The sequence below is a fragment of the Oryzias melastigma genome, linkage group LG4 (assembly GCF_002922805.2).
Source record: "Oryzias melastigma strain HK-1 linkage group LG4, ASM292280v2, whole genome shotgun sequence".
NCBI classification, from domain to species: Eukaryota; Metazoa; Chordata; class Actinopteri; order Beloniformes; family Adrianichthyidae; genus Oryzias; species Oryzias melastigma.
In genome coordinates this window covers 26778021-26790947 of record NC_050515.1, presented here as the reverse complement: position 1 = coordinate 26790947, position 12927 = coordinate 26778021, and the positions used below count along the sequence as shown (strand labels likewise).

Genomic DNA, 12927 nt, shown 5'->3' with positions numbered 1-12927 from the left:
AAAAACGACTTCTACAAATCAATATACATTTCTTTAATTGAATCATCTGTATTACAAAAAAAAATTGTCAACACTTTATAATAAGTTACCTTGACAAGCTTTATTAACACATTAACAAACACTATTAATGTGTTTACAGGGGGTTAGTAGGACATTTTTGGCCACAATATACCAAATCAGGTGTATCGACATATTTAGTAAGATTTATTACCATCTAAAGTTTGATCATTGTCTTCAAAGGCCATATTAATAAAAAATGCTTACAAGCTTAACAAATGTATTAACAATCTTTGTCAACATAATATTAAGTGTTTTGCAGCACCTCATCTAAAGTGTTGACTGTCGACTTTTTTTAAGCAAAATTATTGTAGCTGCGTTTTATTTTGCAAATAGTTTTTTTAGAAACCGGAATCTTAAAAGTGCTAACTTCGGCCCTGTTTGGACTGCTCCAGGAAAATATTGTCTAATTTAAACTGGTCCGTAGCATGAGAAAGGTTGGGGACCACTGCTCTAAAGCATGTGTCAAAGTCAAGTATTTCTATCCGGCCCTCCAGATCATTTTATTTTACTGTTATTAATGACCTGATGTTATCTTGCGTTCATTTCTAACTTGTATAATTTTGACAGAATACATTTTTATGGAGAGTAAAATATTGAAAGTTATTTAAGGTTTAAGTTGATTTATTCTGGAATAATATTCCTAATTATGTTAAAAAGTTATGGTTTTAAAGTTTTAAAATTCAGACATTCTGCTAGCTTTTTGGTCTATTTTTGCATTTACTAAGATTTTTTAGGCCTTTTTGGAGTTTAGCTAATATTTCAGCTACATGCTAGTTGTTTTGTTAATTTTGTTGTGTCCAAATTCTCCCCCTAATCCCCAACTACTAAAAAAATATATATATATAGTGCGGGACTGTGTGTGCCCTGGATTTTAAACGTAATTCGGACTCAATGCTCACTAGTAATCTTTCGTTTTTCTTAACGCCGCATATGACGTCACCGATTTCAAAAGGTCAAAATCGAATCGGTATGAACATTTCACGAAGTTTATTTATGACTCTGATGTGTTCAGATGGTGAAAATGTGGATGATTTATTCAAAAATTACATATAAACACCTTTTTTTTTGTTAAAAATTGTTCGACCGCAATGCATTGTGGTCTATATTCGCTAATCTAGTGAGGGTCGATTCAGGCTAGTTTTTCACAAAGACTTCTGGGAAATTTCTATTGTACACGATTTTGAAACTAGTAGATTCGGACAGCACTAGAAAATGGTGTACGCACTATAGAGTGATGGGGGGGGGGTCTGGTCACACACTGGTTTTTTTAGTCCATTTTAGAGTTTAGCTAACATTTCAGCGACGTGCCAGCTGTTTTCGGTAATTTAGGCTTTTCTGTTTGTTTTTTTCGGCTGTTTTGGAGTTAGGCTAATATTTACACTCTAGTTGTTTTGGCTAATTTAGGCTTTTTTTAAGTTTTGACAAAATATATTTTTATGGAGAGTAAAATATTGAAAATTATTTAAGGTTTAAGTATTCTGGAATAATATTCCTGCCTGTTTTTAGTCATAGTAATGTTAAAAAAGTTATGTTTTTTAAGTTTTAAAAAATAGTTTGAGTGTGTTCAATCAATGTTTATCCTGTTCGGCCCCCGACCTAAAGTGTAGTTTGGATTTTGGCCCCCTGTGTGATTGAGTTTGACCTCTGCTCTATAGTAACAGTCAGATAAAACTCCAACATCTGATCAGGAAGTCTCCATGGAGGGTTTGTGCTGTTAATATTACTGGGTTGCAGGAGCAGTTCTTCAGCCCCGCAGTATGTAAAGTATGCTCAGCATTAAACTAACTGCACTTGCATTTCATTTGCAATCATCCCCTGAATTTGAAATCTCAGGGTCTGACGTGGAGACGCCACGAACAAAACTGCATTTCAATATCCACAGAGAAGAAGAAAAATGACTCTGTTAGCGCAGACGGTAAGAGAGCTGAACCCGGGCCAGCCAGCCACCGTACCCTAGAGTAATAATTAAGAATCCTGTCGCTGAGTTGTCAGTAGTCAATTACACCTCGTGTTCGCTCGGGCGCACGATTTGACTGCGAGCAAAACGAAGACACTGGAGCTGTCATCAGAGATGGAGAAAGAAGGAAAATGACTGAAATGAAGATTACTGTGGAGTAGGGATTTTGAGCAGGGTTTAACAGTCTCTGTCAGGAGGTGAGCGCTGAATGCGAGTGACCAAATGCCCTCCCAAACATGAAACCATTATTGCCGATTACACAGAACGGGGACTTTTGGTGGTGCCTTAATTGAAGCTTTGCCACGCACCACTTTCCAATTACTTTTGTGCTAGCCTACGGTTAATGCAGCAACAATGGATGGAAGGAAGACGCTTGGCAGACGGAGGAGGACTGGCCACAAAATGAAAGGTACTTGAGAACACAGTGGGATGTGTGAGGCAGGGAGGCTGCTGTACTGCCCAAGCTCAAACTGGATGAGCCCATTCACCAACACTATGTAATGTGTTAAAGTAAACAAGCAGAAAAACAAAATAAAACGCAAAAAAATGTATGTATTTACAAAAAAGTGTATTAACTTTTAGTCCTGTTTAATTAATAATTAACCCCTTAACACCGGAGCTCCAGTGTTTATGTTATTTGATTTTTACTGTAACTTTTCAACCGTTAACACGATAATTCCAGCAGATTCTGAAGCAGGTCTCGTTACGTCCTGCTGCTGCTGCACACTTTTCCATCCCCTGTCCTTCTGCTCACCTGGCAGGTGTGGCCAATGCTCCTTAATTGGCACCTACCAATTTAAGTCAGAGAAGGCCTCACTCGGCTAGGCAGGGGGGAGAGCATAGGGTTTAGGTTTAGGACATAGGTCTGTAACCTGCAGCTCCAGATCCACATGTGTCTCTTTTATCTCTCCAGGGTGGCTCCTTGGTCAAACATAAAGTAAGTCATGGAGACTAATGACCCAGCCATGTCTACTGTCAGAGTCGACATGTCTGGGTCATTCTGGGCCATGGATGGGACATTCCTCTTTTTGTCCTCAGCAGTCTTACACTGCTGAGTTTTGTTATTTTAGTTTGGATCTTGGTAGTCTTAGTTTGCAGGCTTTGTTTATTTGTTTTCTTTATCTAGTTTTGGTTAGGCAGTCATTATCAGGAGTTGCTGACTCTGATGGTAGACATGGCTGGATCAGCAGTCTCGCTCACTTATTTTATTATTAGCAAAGGTTCCAATCCCCTTTGGTTTGTCTTTTTGTTTGAACCAGCACACTAATTATTTCATGTTGTTCTTTCATTTTAGGAAACAGGATTTCCTTGAATTAATAACCTATGTTTCTTTGAATTCTTACCGGTGTCCAGTTTTTTTATGTTTTGGTCCCCCTTTCTATTTTACTCATGGCAGGTTTGCACATTGGGGACGTAACACTCCTTCAGAATCTTCTGGAATTACGTTAATGGTTGAAAGGTTACACTATGTTAAATATTTGGTTAAGGGTTAAGGGCATTCTGTGCAAGATCATAGGCAAACAATGAAGAACCCAATTCATTTTAGTTAGAATAACATCTGCTCAAATGAAAGTTCGATATTTTCAATGGAACCTCAAATATTAAAGGATTATTCAAATTAGTATTTTGATTTGAGAACAATCTAAGACAGGAAATGAAAATACAGTTCAGCAGGACTTTCATACATACTGTACATTTTTCTGTTGAAGTTAGTAAGATTACCTGATGTTAAACAGCGTTCAGCTTTCAGTTTTCCTGTTGTAACTATGAACACCGGAAGTAACTATTCACATTTTCGGCCCTGTTGCCATTTTGTCTGACGTCACCATGAAAAGGGTCTATTCTATCTTTCCAACTTCATCTTTAATGCAGATATAAAATGACATAACAGTATTTTTTTTTCATAGTACATTGTTTATATCTTGGAGATCATATCTTTTGAATTCGAGTTCGACTTGGACTAGAATGTGTTTGAGGCAGATAAATGGATCTTTGATGATCCTGCAGTGTTTTATAAGCCAGTTTTATATATTTTCTAGGACCACTGTATCCATGTGGTGGAGATGGGACACAGGAAGTACACCCTGCCATCTTCATTGCATTTTCATTTTATTTAGTTGTTTTCAGATTCAGTATTTTTAGAGAACTTTGATGGGAGTTGTCTTGACTGTAGAGAACATTTTTAGCAGCTTTTTGGTTCAGACCTGCATTTATACCCTTTCAGCTAAAAGTGTCACAAGTTTCCATAGCATCTAAAACTCACACAGATTAAAAGGAATGCCCTGTAAGTCCCTCGTTGCTTTTGCCACGTGTTTGGCTCTCAGCTGGCTTTCAACCTTCAGACTGAAGGCGGGGAATGTGTGAGCGATGGCCGTGCACCCTGCTGCGTGACGCCTGAAAAGGCTGCGCTCTCATGCCCGCTCCAGCATTTGCTGCTGCTCAGCATGTCTCAGATTCAACCGTATCCAGATTTTTATCACTGGATGAATTAAACCCCGATATTCCGTCCAGTCAGCAGGAGAGCTCCACTTCGTTTCGCACTTTGGACGGCCAATCCGCAAAGGTATGCAGCCCAACACAAAATGACTTTCTTTCTTCTTCTATCTGGTGATGGCCTCAAAAATGCAATAAAGGTTCTTGACACTCATTTGTATTTATTTATTTCATTCCCCACCTTCCCTTATATTCAAACCTTTTCTGTTTCCGCCGGGTCTCGGTGGATTCTTGCTTGCAGGAGGGAGGGGAGAAAAGAAAATTAAAATCCATCAGCTAATGTGTCGGCTGGTAATGAAATAAGAATCTGACACTTTCTCGCATTGAAATGCAAAAGAGGTGTCCTGGCGTTACCCTAGCAATTTATCATAAAAGCCAGTGAATTTCTACTTAATATACATGAGGTACAGTGAATTATTACAGGGCTTGCCTTTATAACAAACTTCTCAAAGTGTGCAGACAAAGGGGTCAAGTATATTATTTTCCCTTACGCCACTCAGATGGATGATTTAAATGGCTTTCTGAAGTTGGGGATTTCATATTTTCTTTGAATATGTTTCATACTTTGTCCCATTTTGCACAATGCGGCTCTTTTTACCCTCTGTTCCCCTTTTGGAGAAGAGAAAATAGGAGAGTGGGAAGAGAGAAGCAGAAGGAGAAATGTCACCTGCTTGTATCTGAGTGCTTTCTCCACAGCTGTAATTCATCTCTGCCAGCAGCGTGTCTCTGCTCGCCTTTTCTTCACTGATGATTCACCTGGAGAGCCGCCGCTCGGCTTTTTACCTGTCTCGCAGAGGAAGCGGCAAACAAAACTAGATATATAGCATTACCTGCGATAATGCAGTGAGCTGAATTTGGCCGCTTAAGATGCTAGTGCTGATAGCTAAAAACACTGAAGCTGAAAGCTTGCCAAAATATTAGCTAAATGCCAAATTAATAAAAAAAAAGGAAAAATGTCTAATTTTGTCAAAACAGCTACCATAATGCTAAACTATTAGCTAAACTCCAAATCAGCCTAAATTGTCCGAAATAGCGAACACGTAGCGAAATATTAACTAGACTCCAAATGAGCCAAACAAAAAAGGAAAAATGTCCAATTTAGCCAGAACAGCTAGTATAATGCTAGAATATCAGCTAAACGCGAAATTAACCTAAAAAACAGAAAAAAAAATTAAATTTGAAAAAAAAAACCCAGCATAATCTTAAAATATCAGCCAAACTTGAAATTACCTTAAAAGCTGGAAAAGGTTAAATATTGCTAAAACAGCTAGCATAATGCTAAAATATTGGCTAAACTTCAAATCAACCAACAAAACAGAAAAATGTCTAATTTTGAAACAAAAAAGTAAGCAAAATACTAAAATATCAGCTAAACTCAAAATTAGCCAAAAATGAAAAAAAAGGAAAATTGTCTAATTTTGCCATAACAGCTAGAATAATGCTAAATTATAAGATAAACTTCAAATTAGCCTAAAAAAACTGGAAAAATGTCTGAATTAGCCAAAACAGCTAGCATAATGCTAAAATGTTAGCTAATCTCTAAATTAGCCTAAAATCTTTAAAAAAAGTGTAATTTTGCAAAAACAGCTAGCATAATGCTAAAATTTCCCCAAAAACGGGAGTAATTTCTAAATTAGATGATGATGCTAAATTAAAATCTAAATAACAAGAAAGCCTTAAAAAACCCAGTTCTCTATAGCTGAAATTTATGCGGAAGTTCATCTGTTTCCAAATGGATAACGTTTTTTGAAGGATTTTTGTAATTTTTCAATCATTTAGGGCATATTTTGCTCAGTATTTCTACAAAGTTTACAAATACCAAAAGTACAAGCAGTAATGTCTTGAAGGAGGTTAACGTTTTAATATCAAGATTGCTGAAATCGTTGAAAGTGTGATTGAGTTTTTACGTGGTGAAACATGTACAGAAAGGAGCAGAGAATCACTACAATAACAACAAAAAAACTTTTGCGATCAATCATCTGCTGTAAATCTGATCATTCAGTTCAAATGATCAGTGTTTAACAAAGCCTGCGTCGCCGTTTAAAGGGATGCAGTCGCGGAGGCATAATGGTGAATAATGCTCCGTAACATCAGGTGCATTGCTCTGTATAATTTGATTGATGACTTTAGTCAAACGACAGGCTAATACAGTTTATGCTTTTGTCAGGTTAATGATTGATGAAAACGAAGTGTGTATCACCTAAAGCAGGAGCTGTGTTAATGTTGCTGGCAACCTACATCATTGCTGCAATTTGTTCTGCACAGAATGGTAAAAAATAACAGCCTTAATTTTAAAAAATATGCAAATTTACAGATAAACTCCCAACTATTTCAATGAAGTGTCATTTGGCTGGAGTTTTGAATAAATATAACATTTACATATCGTGAAAGAGCAGCTTTGAGGGGGGAGTTAGGAGGCCCAGTGGAAGGCCAATTAATTTAAATGAAACAATCAAACGCTTTGCTCCAGATTGTGAACCATCGGAACAAATGAGGAGCGGCCTCAGATATTAACCCTTCAGCACCTGAGGCGTCGCCGGCGACGCTTGAACACAAAATCTTGTAACTTTTCAACTGTCAACATAAAATCCCAGCATATTATGAAGGAGATAGCAGCGCAAGCAGCTAACATAAGGACAAAATATAACCAAAACTTCAAATTAGACTAGAAAAATCGAAAATTTCTAATTTTGCTAAAACAGATAACATAATGCTAAAATATCAGCTAAACTCCAAACTAGCTTAAAAAATGGGAAAATGTCTAATTTTGCAAAGACAGCTAGCATGATGCTAAAATATTAGCTAAGCTCCAAATTATAAAAAAAAAAAAAAAACTGGAGAAATTTATAAATGTGCTAAAGCTGCTAGCATAATGCTAAAATATTAGCTAAGTTTCGCCTAAAAAACTGGAAATATTTCTAATTGTGTTCAAACAGATAGCATAATGCTAAATATTACCTGAACTCCAAATTAGTCTAGAAAAACCGGAAAAAAAATAATTTTGCAAAAACAGCTAACATGATGCTAAAATATTAGCTAAACTCCAAATTAGCCTAAAAACCTGGAAAATGTCAAATTTTGCAAAAACAGCTAGCATAATGCTAAAATATTAGCTAAGCTTCACCTAAAAAACTTGAAATATTTCTAATTTTGTTCAAACAGATAGCATAATGCTAAAAGATCAGCTAAACTCCAAACTAGCTTAAAAAATGGGAAAATGTCTAATTTTGCAAAGACAGCTAGCATGATGCTAAAATATTAGCTAAGCTCCAAATTATAAAAAAAAAAAAAAAAAGGAGAAATTTATAAATGTGCTAAAGCTGCTAGCATAATGCTAAAATATTAGCGAAGCTTCACCTAAAAAACTTGAAATATTTCTAATTTTGTTCAAACAGATAGCATAATGCTAAAATATTACCTGAACTCCAAATTAGTCTAGAAAAACCGGAAAAAAATTAAATTTAGCAAAAGCAGCTAACATGATGCTAAAATATTAGCTAAACTCCAAATTAGCCTAAAAAACTGGAAATATCTCTAATTTTGTTCAAACAGATAGCATAATGCTAAAATATGACCAAACTTCTAATTAGACTAGAAAATTAAAACATTTTGCCAAAACAGAACCATTGCAACATATGATGAGCACCCTCAGATATTAACCCTTCAGCACCTGAAGCGTCGCCGGCGACGCTTGAACACAAAATCTTTAACATACTGTAACTTTTCAACCGTCAACACAATAATCGCCGCTTTTCTCCTTCAGAATCTGCTGGAATTATCGTGTTGACGGTTGAAAAGTTACAGTAAATCAAAGAGCATCAACACTGGAGCTCCGGTGTTAAAGGGTTAAATAATAAACAGTTTTACAGAAGCTGCATTATTTTGTGATCTCACTGGAGAATGTCTCCGGTTTTCCCAGAGGACGTCTCAGTAAATGCACCGCGTCTCCAGCAAACCAGGGCCAAAGATTAATGATAAACATGACAAGGACAAATTATGTAGAAGTTAGCGTGAGCCCACGGCGAGGAATATCCCAGGGCTAGATACACAGACTGCTATTTGGATCCATTCCCTAATGACCTGATTTTAGAATATTCCTATTTATGTATTCATGAGTCACTACAGTAAGACTTCTAAATAGACAATGACTCAAGATGGCAATATAATAATAAAATAAACAGGAAGGAGATGATTAGCACACGCCAATCCTGATCACACCAGAAACACAAAGACAACTTTATTTAAAACATGTTTCTCTGCATAAGGAAACCTAAAGTTTATCCCAGAAATCCTCATCACACCTAAAATAAAAAATATAGTATCATTGAAATAACACAAGAAAAACAAAACAAAGCCAGTAATACTTTACAAAGTCAGATGATCCCAAACCCACATGGAAAAGAACAATAAAATATTTTAAATATGTTTTTTTTTGTTCACTCTCTATGTCTCTGGTCCATTGTCTATGTCTGCTGAACAAGTTTATTGAACATCTGTTCATGTCTATGTACTACTAAGCAATATCTTCTGTGTGTCCTGTGAAAGGAGCTGGTGGTGAATGGGCTTCTGGGTATGTGAATTGAAAGGGCAGAGGAAGTAGTGGTCCTGCAGACGTCTGTCTCTGAGCTCTTTATTTTACAAATGAAACTCCACATTACCCACACCGAACCCCAGAAAGTCTGCCTCACTGATAATAACTTGATTTTGAGTTGCTAAAAGGTTCTAAATTTCTTTGTTTTTGACACTGATGTGGAAATAAAAGTTAACAAGATGTTCCACATCTTCCATCTTTGAGCACGGCTCTGATAAACACACAACTTTTGTTCTTTTCTTGTAAATGTATACCTTTTTTTCTAATAAATTTACAAACTATTTTCTTGTAAATTTATGACTTTATTCATAAACTTACGAGATTTAAAGTCTTTAAATTACGACTTTGAAACACGTAAATTTATGATTTAAAAGAGGGTCATAAATTTAGCCTGTGACTAATTTAACAATTTATAAATGTTTTTTCTGTAAATGTAATTTTTTTTTCTCATAATTGTATTATTTTATTTTGGTAAATGTACACATTTTTTCCTGTAAATTTACAACTTTTTTCTCTTAATTTCACAAGTATTTTTCTTGTAAATCTACACCTTTTTTGTAGTAATTTTACAAAATTTTCTCTAGTAAATTTTACAAAATTCTCTCTAGTAAATTTTACAAAATTCTTTCTCGTAAATTTATGAAAAAAATCCCACATTTACAACTTTAAAACAGATAATTTTATGAGAAAAAAAAATCTTAAATGTACGAATTTATTCTCATAATTTAACACTTATGGCTTTTTTTCTCGTAAATTTATGACAAAAAAGTAATGAATTTACAAATTCAAAACACGTAAATCTATGAGAAAAAAACTCATAAATATATGACGCTATTCTTGTAATTTAACAGTTCTGACTTTTTTCTTGGAAATTTGCAAATTTTTTCTTTTAATTTTACTACTTTTTCCCATAATTGTACTACTTTTTTTTCGTAAATTTGTGAATTTTTTCTCTTAAGTGTATCACTTTTTTCTTGTAAATTTATGAGAAAAAAATCAAATAGAGCCGATGACTTTTCAAGTCCTAAATATACAATTTTATTATTGTAATTTAATAGTTTTTTTCTCAGAATTTTTAGATTTAAAGTTGTAATTTAAAAAAAAAGTATTTTTTGTTTGTAAACTGTGACCGGGCCTCTAATACTCGTCGTATTTTTTAACTCAACCCCCCACTGGATTCTCTGCCCCAGTCCTACACCCCTACATCCAGATAACCATTGCATGATGTAATACTGCATATTTATGCATCGTTTTACACTAGACATACTCATTGGAAACGCACATCCATTCCATCCATTTTCCTGACCGCTTTGTCCCTTTCGGGGTTGCGTGGTGCCGGAGCCTATCCCGGCTACTGATGGGTGAAGGCGGGGTTCACCCTGGACAGGTCACCAGTCTGTCGCAGGGCCGGAAACGCACATATTTATAGTATATAGGCTATATCAAAAGTAAACTTTTTATTTCACACAAACACATTTACAAACCCCTGATTACAGTAAACTGTATGTCATACACACGTCTTTTTCCTAAATACTACGTAAATGTATAATATTAGTTTCCAAAATAACAACCACAACATCACTGATGAATGTATAGATACAGCCTGTACATTATGTACACAGCATATCCACCTGTGTATATTAAGTATATCCTGTACATGGCTTCTATATGTGCAATAAAGATTCATACACATGCTTTGCACTTGCTGCTTTTACACCTCTGGTTAGACCTGCAATGTATTTTGTTGTCATGTACTAGTATATGTGTAATGACAATAAAGTTGAATCCATTCTCATCTAGTCTAAATCTGCTGTATCTAGTCTCTAGTCAAAATCTTCTTCTGCTGACAACTTCACGAAAAAGGAGCTCCACGTCTAAAGAAACAAACATCTGTTGAAGAATGAACAGTGTAATACACTTAAAATCTCAAAAAGTTGTTTTTTCCATGGTGGGGCCCCTTGAATTCTCATTACCTGTGGCTGTCACGGCTGGCATTACAGATCAGATGTCATGTGGGAGTGGTCTAGCTACGACGGATGGATTCCAATGGCTACAGCGTGGCTGCAGTCACAGGCTCGCGAAACTCTGAACTCGCATAGGTTCACACGATAACCCGCCATTTATAAAGGAAGTACAATAATTCTCCCCTTACTTGCTGGGGTTCATCTTCGGCATCCGGCAAAAACTTGAACCCAAAAGAATGGGTGGCCCCGAACGTGATTGTCTGCAGGGTCATGTCCTCCCGCACTTTTTAAAGTTATGTAAAGACTGTGCCAATCAGAGCCGTAACGCCAGCCGTTAGTTTGGTGCACCTTATAATCGACTGCACCCTATAGTGTGGAAAAGACGCTCCACCAATTTATCCCTGTTTGTTCATCTACATATACAATTTACTAATTAACTGTCTAAAGGGTCTACCTCATGATATTCTAAGGCTTTAAGAGTAAATTATATCCACACATGATCATAGACTACTTTTGGCACTCTAAAAAGATAATTTTTGAAATATGAGTTATGAGCTTTTTCCTACCTGGAGGTAAGACGCCTCGATCTCTGAGGCTCCGCCTTTCGCTCCTTGTGGGTGCCGCCCATTTTACGACTTCATCCTAGGGCTGGCCTCAGCAGTGTGTCTGCATTCCATTCACAAAAAACAAACAACATCTGAACTTTTGCAAAGATGGAAGTGCATTTAAAATAAAAGCATTTTTGCTGAGCCCCGCTAGCTCCAAGGAGGAAGTGGGCGTGTGTTAGCCTGGGGGCGGTGCTGGCAGTGCAAGCTTTCCTTGGAAGGGGCTGATCTCACTCGTTCCAAGGGAGATCCAGTTGTTCTTGATGATTGGAAGGGGCTGGTGCTCAGAGATGCATGAATGGAACAAAAATACTGATTTAACCCATAAAAACCTGAAACGTCGACAGTGACACTTAAACATAAAATCTTTAACATACTGTCATTTTTCAACCGTTAACGGTTGAAAAATGACAGTAAATCAAAGAACATAAACACTGGAGCTCCGGTGTTAATGGGTATAGGGTGAGTTTCGTGAGAAATTGACATTATAATACACCTAAAAGCTAAAAAAAGTTGATTATTCATGATATAGGGCCTTTGAAAATAATAAAATATAACTTGTTTGTTCACATTTTTTAATGTCAGATTAGATCAGTAGTAAGTAATTGGCTTGTTTTCCAGATTAAAGAAGTGGAGTAGAATCTTTGGACTTAAATACTTGATTACAGCTTTGCCCTTCTTTGTTGGTGGAGGACCACTGGGTAAATAGCTGGATCAGTTGCACTTTGTGAAGATCAGAACTTTCATTTTTTCCTCTGCAGGGAGGTTTCTATCTTTTGGAATTTAGTAAAATATTTCTAGTGATGTCCTGATCAGGTTTTTTTGGGCCCGATCCGATAAAGAGTCATTTGACTTTGAGTAGATACTTTTGTAACACTTGTAAAAATGTAACTCATTTAATAAACTACAACAGAGTATTAGGGCCATCAAAAAAGGGAAAAAAGTAAGGGTCTTTTCTTGTGAATTTACAACTTTAAATCTCTTAAATTTAGGACTTTTATTCTCGTACATTTATGAGAAAATAGTCATAAATTGCAGTAAACTGGTCCTAAAAAACATTTGAAGTTGTTCCCTTTTTTTATTTCATTAACGTTATTTTAACATCCAATGCTTAAATTGAGCATTTCTGTGAGGTAGCGTTAACAAAAAGTAAAAAAAGTGCAAGTATTACCTTAAAAAATATGTCATCTAGTAAATCTAGGTGATAGTTATGGGAGAAAGTTTAGTGACTTAAGCTTAAATATCTTCAGAACTATT

The 12927-nt window shown here is 36.0% G+C and overlaps 1 long non-coding RNA gene across 2 annotated transcripts in view; it reads right to left on the bottom strand.

Moving 5' to 3' along the window:
- Positions 1 to 4245: 4245 nt before the first annotated feature.
- Positions 4246 to 12927, bottom strand: part of LOC112137024 — a 34017-nt gene continuing 25335 nt past the window's right edge. Inside the window, exons 2-4 of one of the 2 annotated variants that reach the window (XR_002917469.2) lie at positions 11632 to 11731; positions 5178 to 5293; positions 4246 to 4740 (exon numbers count right to left, since the gene is read on the bottom strand). This is a non-coding gene — a long non-coding RNA (uncharacterized LOC112137024). Of the gene's footprint in view, positions 5294 to 11631; positions 11732 to 12927 lie in introns of both variants that reach the window. The other variant, XR_004947807.1, reaches the window with a different exon arrangement.